Source organism: Thalassophryne amazonica, chromosome 2 (genome assembly GCF_902500255.1).
Source record: "Thalassophryne amazonica chromosome 2, fThaAma1.1, whole genome shotgun sequence".
NCBI lineage: Eukaryota > Metazoa > Chordata > Actinopteri > Batrachoidiformes > Batrachoididae > Thalassophryne > Thalassophryne amazonica.
In genome coordinates, this window is record NC_047104.1 from 137,316,144 (window position 1) to 137,331,919 (window position 15,776).

The window sequence follows — 15,776 nt, forward strand, 5'->3', positions numbered from 1 at the left end:
TTGCAGGCAGAGGTCAAAAAAAGGTTTTTTGGGTGGAGGGATTTTTATTTTTTATTTATTTATTGCAATTTTTTTGCTATCACATGGACATAAGTATTCACATCCTTTGCTCAACACGTTGATGCTCCTTTTTGAATAATTGCAGCCTCAAGTCCTCTTGAATATGATGCCACAATCTTGGTGCACCTATCTTTGGGCAATTTTTCCAATTCCTCTTTGTAGCACCTCTCAAGCTCCATCAGGTTGGATGGGGAGCGTCTGTGCACAGCCATTTTCAGATCTCTCTAGAAGTGTTCAGTCGGATTCAGGTCTGGGCTTTGGCTGGGCCACTCAAGGACATTCATAGAGATGTCCTGAAGACACTCCTTTGATATCTTGGCTGTGTGATTAGGGTCATTGTCCTGCTGAAAGATGACCCGTTACCACACACTCAACTGTAAATACTTGTGCACTTTACTGTCCTTTTTGTCGAAATGTCTTCTCCTGTCATCACTGAGTGAAAGTGAGAAATGAAATTTCGATTCCTTGTATGTCTAGTATATGTGAAGAATTGACAATAAAGCCAACTTTGACTTTGACAACAGAGATGAGGAAGTACTGATGAAGGAAGTGCAGTGATCAGAGGGAGAGACAGTGATACAAATGAAACCGGGGGTGAATACTAGAGAACAAAGATGAGGAGGGACAGACAAGGGAGTGCTGTGACAGTATGGACATGACTAAAAACCATAAACTAGCAATACTAAAATATCCACACAAAGAAGAACTAAAAACCAAAGGCTGCATGGAATATCAACAGGAAACAAATCACACTAGACAACAAATGGATATGACGGAAGAGAAAGCAACAAGAAAATCAAAAGCTGAAACTAGAACGGAACTGACATGGGGTGAGAGTATGAAACACAAATAATACAAACAAAGACAAACATGGTAAACCTAACTAATAAAACTAGTGACAAAAGCAATCATGAAACAACAATCAAAAACAGTGGATCAAAACTAAACTAAACAAGAATGGCATTAAACATGTGGCTGATGTGTGAAGAACAGAAACAACAAGCTGTGGCAAAAGCAAAATAAACAGATGATCAATAAAGCAGACAAAAAGAAATCAATGAAGAAAGTAACAGAAAAACATAATCCAGACTCAAGCAGGGCCACATCCTGACATTCTGAGATCATGTGCGCTCTGGAGCAGGTTTTCATCCAGGATGTCTCTGTACATTGCTGCATTCATTTTTCTCTCAATCCTGACTAGTCTCCCAGTTCCTGCTGCTGAAAAACATCCCCACAGCATGATGCTGCCACCACCATGCTTCACTGTAGGGATGGTACTGGCTAGGAGATGGGCGGTGCCTGTTTCATCAAAACATAACGTCTGTATTCATGCCAAAGAGTTCAATCTTTGTCTCATCAATCCAGAGAATTCTGTTTCTCATGGTCTGAGTCCTTCAGGTGCCTTTTGGCAAACTCCAGGTGGGCTGCCATGTGCCTTTTACTAAGGAGTGGCTTCTGTCTGGCCACTCTACCATACAGACCTGATTGGTGGATTGCTGCAGAGATGGTTGTCTTTCTGGAAGGTTCTCCTCTCTCCACACAGGAATGCTGGAGTTCTATCAGAGTGACCTTCAGGTTCTTGGTCGCCTCCCTGGCTAAGATGCTTCACTCCCGATCACTCAGTTTAGATGGGTGGCCAGCTCTAGGAAGGGTCCTGGTGGATCTGAATGGCTTCCATTTACAGATGATGGAGGCCACTGTGCTCATTCGGACCTTCAACGCAGCAGAATGGTTCTGTACCCTTCCCCAGATTTGTGCTTTGAGACAATCCTGTCTTGGCGGTCTACAGACAATTCCGTTGACTTCATGCTTGGTTTGTGCTCTGACATCTTCTGTCAGCTATATGTAGACAGGTGTGTGTCTTTCCAAATCCTGTCCAATCAACTGAATTTACCCCAGGTTGAGTCAAATTAAGCTGTAGAAACATTTCAAGGATGATCAGTGGAAACAGCTTGCCCCTGAGCTCAATTTTGAGCTTCATGGCAAAGGCTGTGAATACAGTTGTGCTCAAAGGTTTACATACTTGGGCAGAATATTTGATTTTTTGGCCATTTTTCAGGTAATATGATTGATAACACAAAAACCTTTTTTTTTTTCCACTCATGGTTAATGGTTGGGTGAAGCTATTTATTGTCAAACTGTGTTTACTCTTTTAAAATCATAATGACAACAGAAACTACCAAATGATCAAAGGTTTACATACCCCTGTTCTTAATACTGTGTATTGCCCCCTTTAGCATCTATGACAGCTTGGAGTCTGTTGTGGTAGTTTGTGGATGAGGCTCTCTGATGGTAAAGCTGCCACTGAATATGTCTTGGACTTTATTTCCATCAATTACGAAGAAAACCAAACAGTATGGCATGCTATGGTAAATCTGCATGGAGTAGACAGTTCTCAAAAACTGAGTGACTGTGCAAGAAGGAGAAAATCGAGGAAAGCCACCAAGACACCCAGACGACCCAGAACAAGTTATAGGCTTATGTGACTGGGATTGGAGAAATTGTGCACAGTGCAACTTCTGCATTTTGTATCACCACTCTTAGGTTCATAGTGGAGTAGAGCGGAGAAGGATATTGCGAGCTCACCTGCATGCTTGTCATCCTCATCGGGGTATCAACCTGACTGCAGTTAATCATCGTAACTGTCTTGAGTGGGTAAATGCTCACATTCAATGGTGTCTGGCTACTGATCAACTCTATGTGAAAGAGATGTGTTGCACTGTGTTAGGCAAATAGTCACACCAGATACTGACTGGTTTTCTGCCCCCCATGCCCCCAATAAAGTAAAACTGCACATTTCAGAGTGGCCTTTTTTTGTGGCCAGCCTAAGGCACACTTGTTCAATAATCAGCATCTTCATATGCCACACCTATGAGGTGGGATAGATTATCTTGGCAAAGAAGTGCTCACTAATTTCTCAGATTTAGACAGATAGTATGTGAACAATATTTGTGAGACGTAGGTCTTTTGTGTATTTAGAAAATGTTTTAGATCTTTGAGTTCAGCTCATGAAAAATGGGAGAAGAAACAAAAGTATTGCGTTCATATTTTTTTCAGTGTATTTCCTTGCAATGCTTTGAATAAACATGAACATTATTTTACTGAAGTGAAATGTCCAAACAGTGAAAAACTGAAAGTCAATCAGGCAGTGATGACAATGAATGATGGTGGCGGTGACATATGTCTTTAAATCACCTAGATATCACACATTATTATGTTTGTGCACAAGAGTTTCCTTCTAAAATCTGAATTGTAGACTATAAAAGCAATAACGCAGGGAATGCCTTTGATTAGATCAATTGCAGCAAAATCTGTGGCTCTCCTTTGAACATCATGCCAGACTGCCTTCAACATTTTCACAATGAAAGCTTCTGATTTCTAGGAAAGGGAAGCATCTCAAAACATCACTCTGTAAAGATTTAAAATCTTCGTAGGCACTGTGGTGGAGATGTCAGAGAGGAGGATGCTGAGGAAACTGCTCAGCATCCTGGACAACACCTCCCATGCCCTGCATGGCACACTGATGTCCTGTCAGAACACCTTCAGCCATAGCCTGAGACAACAATGGTGCACCACAGAACACCATAGGAGGTCTTTCCTACCTGTGGCAATCAGACTGTATAATTCCTCTCCCTTCTGCAGGATGAAAACATAATGAGCCGAGTTATTCAGAGTTATGTGCAATATTGTCGAACATCTTGTGCAAATGTCTTCCAGTCAAAAAAACATTTTTCACTGTTTACCGTTTCTGTAGTATGGCAAAGTAATTTCCTTCGGGATAAATAAAGTTGATCTTATCTTAAACAATGGTAGCTGTATTTCACATTATGAAAGGGTCAGGCATGATTGACTGGATTCTGTGCAAGTCCAATGTAATGACATCGTCTGTAATAAAGTGACCAGTGCAATGAAGTGTCTCATACAAATTGTCAGTGTTTAGTGCAAGCCCAGCACATTGAGAGAGTCTATGTATAAGAGTTGAGAAGTCTGATGGTTTGGTGGTAGAAACTGTTCTTAAGTCTTGTGGTCTGTGCAGAAAACCTCCTGTATCATTTGCCTGACAGTAGCAGGGAGAATAGCTGCTGTGCAGGGTGGCTGTTGTCTTTGATGATGCTGTTTTCCACAGGCATGGTTGGTTGTATTGTGGATGGCAGGGAGATTCTTGCCTGTGATGTACTGTGCCGCCTCCACCATCCTCTGTAGAGTTTTCCCAGCAATAAGCAGAGCAGCTCCCACACCATACTGTTATGCAACCCGTCTGCAGACTCTTGATTGTGGTCCTGTAGACGTTACTGATTATGTTGGTATTCATACCAAACTTCTCCAGCCTTCTCAGGAAGTAGAGCCGTTGACGGGCTGATGCTTTCACCCTCGCTGATGTGGATGAGCCACTGTTCCACTCCTTGCTGTCACCTACAGTCCGCTGTCTTCTCCTTAGTTTTGCTGACTTTGACAGAGAGTTTTGTCCTGGCACCAGTTGGCTAGTGCCTTAGCTTCCTCTCTGTAGGCCATTTCATCACTCTCCCTCTCTCTCCTGAATCAAACAGTTGCTCGACTCAAAGCTAAATCATGTTTAATATTTCATCAGTGCACTACAACTGCTGAAATGTAAATATATTAGTGATGCAGTTGAGTGGATTATCACCATCATTTGGACAAGGTGTGCAATCCTATCTGCTATACTGGTAGGAAACAAATTGTGATACTCCTGCCATTTCAAGATTTTAAAAATTTTTTGCTGTTTATTTTTTTAATTGTTGAAGCTTTGTAGGTGGAATTCTTTCCCATTCTTGCTTGATGTACAACTTCAATTGTTCAACAGTGCGGGGTCTCAGTTGTATTTTGCACTTCATAATGTGCCACACATTTTCAATGGGTGACAGATCTGGACTGCAGGCAGGCCAGTCTAGTACCTGCACTCTTTTACTACAAAGCCACGCTGTTGTAACACGTGCAGAATGTGGCTTGGCATTGTCTTGCTGAAATAAGCAGGGACGTCCCTGAAAAAGACGTTGCTTAGATGGGAGCATCTGTTGCTCCAAAACCTGGATGTACTTTTCAGCATTGATAGTGCCATCACAGATGAAAGTTGCCCATGTCATAGGCACTAACACACCCCCATACCATCACAGATGCTGGCTTTTTAACTTTGTACTGGTAACAATCTGGATGGTGTTTTTCGTCTTTTGTCCGGAGGACACAATGTCCATGATTTCCAAAAGCAATATGAAATGAGGACTCATCAGACCACAGCACACTTTTCCACTTTGCTTCTGTCCATTTCAAATGACCTCGGGCCTAGAGAAGGCGGTGGCGTTTCTGGATGTTGTTGATGTATGGCGTTTGCTTTGATTGGTAGAGTTTTAACTTGCACTTTTAGTGACGAACTGTGTTAACTAACATTTGTTTTTGATGCCACAATGTTAACGGCATTCAATGTTGGTTTTCGGCATCGCTGCTTACGTGTAGAAAGTTCTCCAGATTCTCTGAAACTTCTGATTATATTATGGACTGTAGATGATGGAATCCCTAAATTCCTTGTAATTGAACATCAAGAAACATTGTTCTTAAACTGTTGGACTATTTTTTTTCACACAGTTATTCACAAAGTGGTGATCCTCGCCCCATCTTTGCTTGTGAATGGCTGAGCCTTTTGGGGATGCTCCTTTTATACCCAATTATGACACTCACCTGTTTCTAATTAACCTGTTCACCTGTGGAATGTTCCAAACAGGTGTTCTTTTAGAATTCATCAACTTTCCCAGTCTTTTGATGCCACTGTCCAGCTTTTTTTTAAATGTGTTGCAGGCATCCATTTCAAAATGAGCAAATATTTGCACAAAAATAATAAAGTCTATCAGTTTGAACATTAAATATCTTGTCTTTGTGGTGTATTCAATTGAACATAGGTTGAAGAGGATTTGCAAATCATTGTATTCCATTTTTATTTACATTTCACACAACATCCCAACTTCATTGGAATTGGGGTTGTAGTTATCGGCTCTCAACCAAAAGGAAGTACAGTGCATCCAGAAAGTATTCACAGAACTGCACTTTTTCTATTTTTTTTTATTTTTTTTTTATGTTACACTCATGTTGAAAGGAGCCAGCTGAGGTGGTTCGGGCATCTGGTAAGGATGCCTTCTGGGCACCTCCCTAGGGAGGTGATCCAGGCACATCCATCTGGGAGGAGACCCAGGGGAAGACCCAGGACTAGGTGGAGAGATTATATCTCCACACTGGCCTGGGAATGCCTTGGGATCCCCCAGTCAGAGGTGATCAATGTGTCATGGGAAAGGGAAGTCTGGGGTCCCCTGTTGGAGCTGCTGCCCCCGCAACCCAATCCCGGAGAAGCAGTTGAAGATGAGTGGTGAGTGATGTTACAGCCTTATTCCAAAATGGATGAAATTCATTTTTGTCCTCAAAACATAATACCACCCACACACACACACACACACATACATTAATGACAATGTGAAAAAAGTTTTTTTTTTTTGTTTAGGTTTTTGCAAATTTATATTTAAAAAAACTAAATCACATGTACACAAGTATTCACATTCTTTGCCATGAAGGTCATGAATCATCCTTGACATGTTTCCACAGCTTAATTAGAGTCCACCTGGGGTAAATTCAGTTGACTGGACATGGTTTGGAAAGACAAACATCTGTTTACATATAAGGTCCCACAGTTGACAGCGCATGAGGTTTGGATCCACCAGGACTTTTCCTAGAAAGTAAGCGATCAGGAGAGAAGGGCCTTATTCAGGGAGGTCCCCAAGAACCCAATGGTCACTCTGTCAGAGCTCCAGCATTCTTCTGTGGAGAGAGGACAACCCTCCAGAAGGACAACCATCTCTGCAGCAATCCACCAATCAGGCCTGTATGGTAGAATGGCCAGACAGAAGCCACTCCTTAGTAAAAGGCACATGGCAGCCCACTTGGAGTTTCTCAAAAGGCACCTGAAAGACTCTCAGACCATGAGAAACTGAGAAACGAAATTCTCTGGTGTGATGTGACAAAGACTGAACTCTTTCATGTGAATGCCAAGTGTGATGTTTGGATGAAACCAGGCACCATCTCTAAAGTGAAGCATGGTGGTGGCAGCATCATACTGTGGGGGTGTTTTTCAGTGGCAGGAACTGGGAGACTAATCGGTATTGAGACAAAGATGAATGCAGCAATGTACAGAGACATCCTGGATGAAAACCTGCTCCCGAGTGCTCTTGACCTCAGACTGGGGCGACGGTTCATCTTTCAGCAGGACAATGACCCTAAACACACAGACAAGATATCAAGAGAGTGGCTTCAGGACAACTCTGTGAATGTCCTTGAGTGGCCCAGCCAGAGTCCAGAACTGAATCCGATTGAACATCTCTGGAGAGATCTGAAAATGGCTGTGCACCGACGCTCCCCATCCAACCTGATGGAGCTTGGATGGGGAGCTGCTTCAAAGAGGAATGGACAAAACTGCCCAAAGATAGATGTGCCAAGTATTTAGCAAAGGGTGTGAATACTTACGTACACTCCTTAGTTTTTCCTTTTTAATGAATTTGCAAAATTAAAAAACAAACAAAAAATGATGTTGTCATTATAGGGTGTTGTGAATAGAATTTTGAGGGGAAAAGATTAATTTACTCCATTTTGGATTAATGCTGTAACATAAAATGTGAAAAAAGTGAAGCACTGTGAATACCTTCCGGATGCACTGTATTCCCAGAACACAGTCTCACAAACTTTTACATTATCAGGTTTACTCACTTAGCACCAAGCTGTTTTATTGCATACTCCCGTGTCTTCAATTTATTCAAAGCCTACAGCTTAATTTCTCATTGCCATTGTTTTTAGACTCCGCAATAGAGCAGGGTAAAGATCTATTGATTGACTCTCATGAGCCTCATCACCATTCTCTTTGACCAGCCAGACAGCCAGCAGAAGGCAGAAAAGTGCTTCAAAAAATTTTTTTCAGCATTTTTTGTTACAAGTAGGCTTCTATGCTAGATCAAGTCCTTATATAGTAAGGTTTCACATTAGGGGCGATGCCAAAAATAAAAATGATTTTTTTTTTTGGCAATTTTTGGGCCAAAAACACCCATTTTTGGGTCAAAATTCAAAAATGGTCCAATCCTTTTGATATGCATATCAACTTACTGGTCTTGACGAGTAGAGTTCAAAAATATATATTTTGACCTATTTTTGACCTTGCGTTACATCACAATGACCGAAAATGTGGAAAGGTCAACGCACTTTTCGTGAAGGGTCAAATTCATAAAATCTGTTATGATGGTCCGATTATGACAATTTTGGTGTCTAATTATATGTTTTCTTGCACACGAAAACCAATAAGACAACTTGCATAGACCATTATGCCAGTCTTAGCTATGAAAATACAATTATGTCAGATAAGATGAGTCTATTGATTAACTTTATCCAACTTTAAAATGGTTATGACGTCAAATTGATCATAACTGGCCTCTTTTACATCAAGCATATTAATTAAATATAAAAATTGCATAAGTACACTCAACAAAAATATAAACGCAACACTTTTGGTTTTGCTCCCATTTCGTATGAGATGAACTCAAAGATCTAAAACTTTTTCCACATACACAATATCACCATTTCCCTCAAATATTGTTCACAAACCAGTCTAAATCTGTGATAGTGAGCACTTCTCCTTTGCTGAGATAATCCATCCCACCTCACAGGTGTGCCATATCAAGATGCTGATTAGACACCATGATTAGTGCACAGGTGTGCCTTAGACTGCCCATAATAAAAGGCCACTCTGAAAGGTGCAGTTTTATCACACAGCACAATGCCACAGATGTCGCAAGATTTGAGGGAGCGTGCAATTGACATGCTGACAGCAGGAATGTCAACCAGAGCTGTTGCTCGTGTATTGAATGTTCATTTCTCTACCATAAGCCATCTCCAAAGGCGTTTCAGAGAATTTGGCAGTACATCCAACCAGCCTCACAACCGCAGACCACGTGTAACCACACCAGCCCAGGACCTCCACATCCAGCATGTTCACCTCCAAGATTGTCTGAGACCAGCCACTCGGACAGCTGCTGAAACAATCGGTTTGCATAACCAAAGAATTTCTGCACAAACTGTCAGAAACCGTCTCAGGGAAGCTCATCTGCATGCTCGTCGTCCACATCAGGGTCTTGACCTGACTCCAGTTCGTCATTGTAACCGACTTGAGTGGGCAAATGCTCACATTTGCTGGCGTTTGGCACATTGGAGAGGTGTTCTCTTCATGGATGAATCCCGGTTCACACTGTTCAGGGCAGATGGCAGACAGCGTGTGTGGCGTCGTGTGGGTGAGCGGTTTTCTGATGTCAATGTTGTGGATCGAGTGGCCCATGGTGGTGGTGGGGTTATGGTATGGGCAGGCATCTGTTATGGATGAAGAACACAGGTGCATTTTATTGATGGCATTTTGAATGCACAGAGATACCGTGATGAGATCCTGAGGCCCATTGTTGTGCCATACATCCAAGAACATCAACCTCATGTTGCAGCAGGATAATTCACGGCCCCATGTTGCAAGGATCTGTACACAATTCTTGGAAGCTGAAAATGTCCCAGTTCTTGCATGGCCGGCATACTCACCGGACATGTCACCCATTGAGCATGTTTGGGATGCTCTGGACTGGCGTATACGACAGCGTGTACCAGTTCCTGCCAGTATCCAGCAACTTCGCACAGCCATTGCAGAGGAGTGGACCAACATTCCACAGGCCACAATTGACAACCTGATCAACTCTATGCGAAGGAGATGTGTTGCACTGCATGAGGCAAATGGTGGTCACACCAGACACTGACTGGTATCCCCCCCAATAAAACAAAACTGCACCTTTCAGAGTGGCCTTTTATTGTGGACAGTCTAAGGCACACCTGTGCACTAATCATGGTGTCTAATCAGCATCTTGATATGGCACACCTGTGAGGTGGGATGGATTATCTCAGCAAAGGAGAAGTGCTCACTATCACAGATTTAGACTGGTTTGTGAACAATATTTGAGGGAAATGGTGATATTGTGTATGTGGAAAAAGTTTTAGATCTTTGAGGTCATCTCATACAAAATGGGAGCAAAACCAAAAGTGTTGCGTTTATATTTTTGTTGAGTGTATGTTTTTTGTGAATATAAAGAAAATCAGAATACAACAAAGAAGACAGAGACATTTTAGAGTACACTATGGCTAATTTATTAAAATAATTTTTTATGATTCATTGTTTCTATTACACAACATACACTTGATACCTCAAGTATCAGAACCATTCAAAATAAGTTCAATACACCCACTGACATTATTTTTTATTTTATTTTTTTTTGTTGTTAGTACCAAATTGACAAATTTTAGTTACCTTAAAGGGGAATTCCATAAAAAATTAAACATTACCACCCATGTTATGGAAAAACATATATTAATATGATTTTGGTAAAACTATGATTTGATGTGATATGACATCATTTGAAGTATACGAGGTCTATTAGAAAAGTATCCGACCTTATTATTTTTTTCAAAAACCATATGGATTTGAATCACGTGCGATTGCGTCAGACAAGCTTGAACCCTCGTGCGCATGCATGAGTTTTTCCATGCCTGTCGGTTGCGTCATTCGCCTGTGAGCAGGCTTTGAGTGAGGAGTGGTCCAGCCCCCTCATCCTTGTTTCATTGCCAGGAAATGGCGGAATGATTTGGGCTTTTTTTCCATCAGAATTTTTTCAGAAACTGTTAGAGACTGGCAGCTGGAAACCATTAGAAAAATTTATCTGGCTTTCGGTGAAAATGTTACGGGCTTGGTAGAGAATAAGGAGTGTTACTGTCGCTTTAAGGAAGGCCCCCAGCGGCTGTGGGGCGCGCCGCGCTCTGAAGCCGCCATCGACAGGCTGAACGACCATTTCATTTCTAAACGGATGGCTGTCTGGATCCGTGACCATCATGTGCCATTTCTCTGGTTATCACAAGAGCTGGACATCAACCATTTTCTGGCAGATTTCACTTTTAACAAGAGATTTTGTCATGGAAAGCCGAGCAGAGGCTTTGTGCGTCAAGATGGATTCGCTACTGGAGCGAGACAAAGGAACACCTCCATTTTGATCTCACAGGACGGCTTTGAGATGGCGTTCAGACAGCTGTCGGTGGTTTTTCCATCGAGTGATTATCCGAGAAATTGTGGATGTGCCTGGACATGCCAGAACATGTCCCGTGAGGCTTCATCACGGCGTTGCTTTGCGCCGTGCGGCACCACAGCGACACGTGGAATTCCTCCGCACGTCTGTCTCAATCTGCCGAAAAAGTGCTGATGTCCACATCTTTTCACAATTCCTGTGCTAGTCAGACGACGTCCCGGATAAAACACAGCATCCAGTTTGGAAATGAACCGCACATTCCAGTGTTACAGGAGTTTTTGTCATGGAAAGAGGAGCGGAGGCTTCGCGCGTCGCGGCGGTGCTGCATGGGGCACAGCAATGCCGTGATGAAGCCTCATGGGACATGTTCTGGCATGTCCAGGCACATCCACAATTTCTCGGATAATCACTCGATGGAAAAACCACCGACAGCTGTCTGAACGCCATCTCAAAGTCGTCCTGTGAGAACAAAACGGAGGTGTTCCTTTGTCTCGCTCCATCAGCAAATTGGTCGTGACGCGCGAAGCCTCCGCTCGGCTTTCCATGACAAAATCTCTTGTTAAAAGTGAAATCTGCCGGAAAATGGCTGATGTCCAGCTCTTGTGATAACCAGAGAAAGTGCACACGATGGTCTCGGATCCACAGAGCCATCCGTTTAGAAATGATCTGGTAGTTTGTGGCTCTCGATCGCGGCTTCAGAGCGCGGTGCACCGAGCGTCCTTACAGCCTTCCTTAAAGCTGTAGTAACAGTCCTTATTCTCTGTGAAGCCCGTAAAATTTTCACCGAAAGCCAGATAAATTTTTTGAATGGTTTGCAGCTGCCAGTCTCTAACAGTTTCTGAAAAAATTCTGATGGAAAAAAACCCCAAATCATTCCGCCATGTCCTGACAATGAAAATCCACCGAGGGGGTGGACCACTCCTCACTCAAAGCCTGCTCACAGGCGAATGACGCAACCAACAGGCGTGGAAAAACTCACGCATGCGCACGAGGGTTCAAGCTTGTCTGACGCAATCACACGTGATTCAAATCCATATGGTTTTTGAAAAAAATAATAAGGTCGGATACTTTTCTAATAGACCTCGTAAGTGCGTCTTAAGTCTGGACTTGAAAGTCTCCACAGAATCTGACTATTTTGTTGACGCAGGGAGATCATTCCACAGAATAGGGGCACAATAAGAGAAACCTCTATGACCTGCAGACTTCTTATTCACTCTTGGGACACAAAGTAGTCCTGCACCCTGACAATGCAAAGCCTGGGCCAGTACATAAGGTTTAATTAGGCCAGCTCGGTAGGGAGGTGCCAGTCCGTGAACAATTTTATAGACTAGAAGCAGAACCTTAAAATCTGATCTCACTGGGACAGGAAGCCAGTGAAGAAATGCCAAAATGGGTGTAATGTGGTCAAACTTTCTGCTTTGTGTCAAACGTCTGGATGCAGCATTTTGAACCAATTGGATGCTGGACTGTGGTAAACCAGAAAATAGAACATTGCAGTAGTCCATTCTAGAAGAGATAAATGCATGGATCAGAGTCTCAGCATCAGCCATAGACAGGATGGGATGAATCTTCACTATAATTCGCAGGTGGAAGAAAGCAGTCCTAATGTGGAGGTCAAAGGACAACCCAGTATCACGGCATGTCGTGATTCAGGAGCACGAAATATACATTAATCTATTGGTTTGTGATATTGTCACGAAAAGCGCCTCATTTTCGTCATGGCAGCACAAATTCATTCTAATACATTCCGCGATGGCTGCACAAAATTAAAAGTGCAGTGGGGGTGGTCGAGGGTGGTTATGGTTAGGGTTGGGGGAAAGAGTAGGATTAGGTTATGTTTAAGGTTAGCGCTGTGGGTAGGAGCAGGGTTCATAATGTTCTTCTTTGTCTTTTGGTTGCTCCCGTTAAGGGTCGCCACAGCAGATCAATCATTTCCATCTCACCCTGTCCTCTGTATCTTCCTCTGTCACACCAACTACCTGCATGTCCTCCCTCAGCACATCCATAAATTTCCTCTTTGGCCTCCCTCTTCTCCTCCTGCCTGGTGGCTCCATCATCAGCATCCTTCTCCCTATATACCCTGGGTCCCTCCTCTGCACGTGTCCAAACCATCTCAGTCTTGCCTCTCTGACTTTGTCTCCAAACCCTCCCATCTGAGCTGTCCCTCTGATATGTTCATTCCTAATCTTGTCCATTCTCGTCACTCCCAAAGAGAATCTCAACGTCTTCAACTCTGCCACCTCCAGCTCTGCCACCTCCAGCTCTGCCTCCTGTCTTTTTGTTAGTGCCACCGTCTCTAAACCGTACAACATAGCTGGTCTCAGCTGTCTTGTAAACTTTCCCCTTCACTCTTGCTGATATTCTTCAGTCACAAATCACTCCCGCCACCTTTCTCCACCCACTCCACCCTGCCTGCACTCTCTTCTTCACCTCTTTACCACAACTCCAGACTTCCTCATACAGTACCACAGCTCTTCTCTTGGCACCCTATCGTAAACACACAATGTAACGCTTTCTGGCCTTCTCTGTACTTCTCCAACAGTATTCTCAGAGCAAACATTGGATCTGTAGTGCTCTTTCTTGGCATGAAACCATATTGCTGCTCACAGATCTTCACCTGTTTTCTAAGCCTAGCTTCTGCTACTCTTTCCCATAACTTCATGCTGTGGCTGATCAACTTTATGCCTCTGTTGTTACTGCAGCTCTGCACATCACTCTTGTTCTTGAAAATAGGAACCAGCACACTTCGTCTTCACTCCTCAGGCATCCTCTCACTTTCCAAGATTTTATTAAACAATCTGGTTAGAAACTCCTACCACCACCTTACAGTCTCTGATTTCTTTTAGCTTGCATCTCTTATAAAGAATGTAGTCCACCTGTGTGCACCTTCCTCCACTCTTTATGTTACCCTGTGCTCCTCCCTTTTCTTAAAGTAGGTATTCACCAAAGCCATTTCCATCCTTTTTGCAAAATCAACTACCATCTGTCCTTCCCCATTCCTATCCTTGATACCATATCTCCCCATTACTTCCTCATCACCTCTGTTCCCTTCACCAACATGCCTATTGAAGTCTGCTCCTATCACCACTCTTTCATGCTTGGGCACACTCTCCACCACCTGTTCTAACAGACTCCAGAAATCTTCTTTCTCCTTCATCTCACAACCTACCTGTGGGACATATGCACTGATGATATTCATCATCACCCCTTCAATTTCCAACTTCACACTCATCACCCTGTCAGACACTCGCTTAACCTCCAACACACTTTTAACGTACTCTTCCTTTAAAATGACCCCAACACCATTTCTCTTCCTGTCCTCACCATGGTACAACAACTTGTACCCACCGCCGATGCTCCTGCTCTTACTTCCCTTCCACTTGGTCTCTTGCACAAACAATATGTCTACCTTTCTCCTCTCCATCATATCAGCCAGCTCTCTCCCTTTACCAGTCATACTACCAACATTCAAAGTCCCCACTCTCATTTCCACCCTTCTCGTTTTCTTCTTCTTTTTGTAGAAACATTCTCCTCCTCTTCTTCATTGTCTTCGCCCAGCAGTAGCCCAAATTCCATTGGCACCTTGTTGGGCAACAGCACCGGTGGTTGACGTTGTTAACCCGGGTCTCGACCGATCCAGTATGGAAATTCAATTCTTATTCTGCATAGTTGGGTTGGCTTGTTTTACACCGGATGCCCTTCCTGACACAACCCTCCTCATTTATCCGGGCTTGGGACCGGCACTCAGAATGTACTGGCTGCACACCCCATGTGGCTGAGTTTACACCCCATGTGGCTGAGTTAGTAGGGTTCATAATAGTGAGTAAAAAAAAACAGTCATGAAATGATTAAAATTTTCGTGGAAAAAAAAAACATGAGACTGGGCTGCAAAGGACAATGTTAAGATCAAAAATTACCCCAAGGTTCCTCACTTTGTCAGTGTGATGTATGACACACGAGCCTAGGCTAAGCATTAACTGGTCAAATTGATGCCGATGTCTCAATGGTCCAAGAACCATCATTTCAGTCTTATCAGAGTTTAAAATTAGGACGTTTCTAGACATCCAGCTTCTCATTGATGCAAGGCAATCGTCTAAGGATTTTATGTGGATGAGATTACCAGCAGTTATCGGCATGTACATCTGAGTATCATCAGCATAGCAGTGAAACGTAATCCCACAAAGCCAGAATATGTGCCCAAGGGGTGCTATATAAAGGGAGAAAAGCAGGGGGCCTAAGACAGACCCCTGTGGAACCCCAAATTTCATGTCACTAAGGTTAGAGTTAGTGTTACTGTACAAAACACAGTGAAAACGACTGGTCAAGTATGACGTCATCCATGCAAGGGCACTCCCAGTAATCCCAAAATGATTTTCCAGCCTATCAAGTAGAAAGTGATGATCCACGGTATCAAACTTAAACAGTTTTGTTGGTATAGGATGAAATAAACGGGTTGTACTTTTGTTGACGTTACAAGTTTCGTCAGCATGCCTAGTGAGATACTATCAAATTCTGTAAATCTAGGGAATACCTCAGTAATCATGCCCACCTCAATAGCAGGGTGTAGTGGCT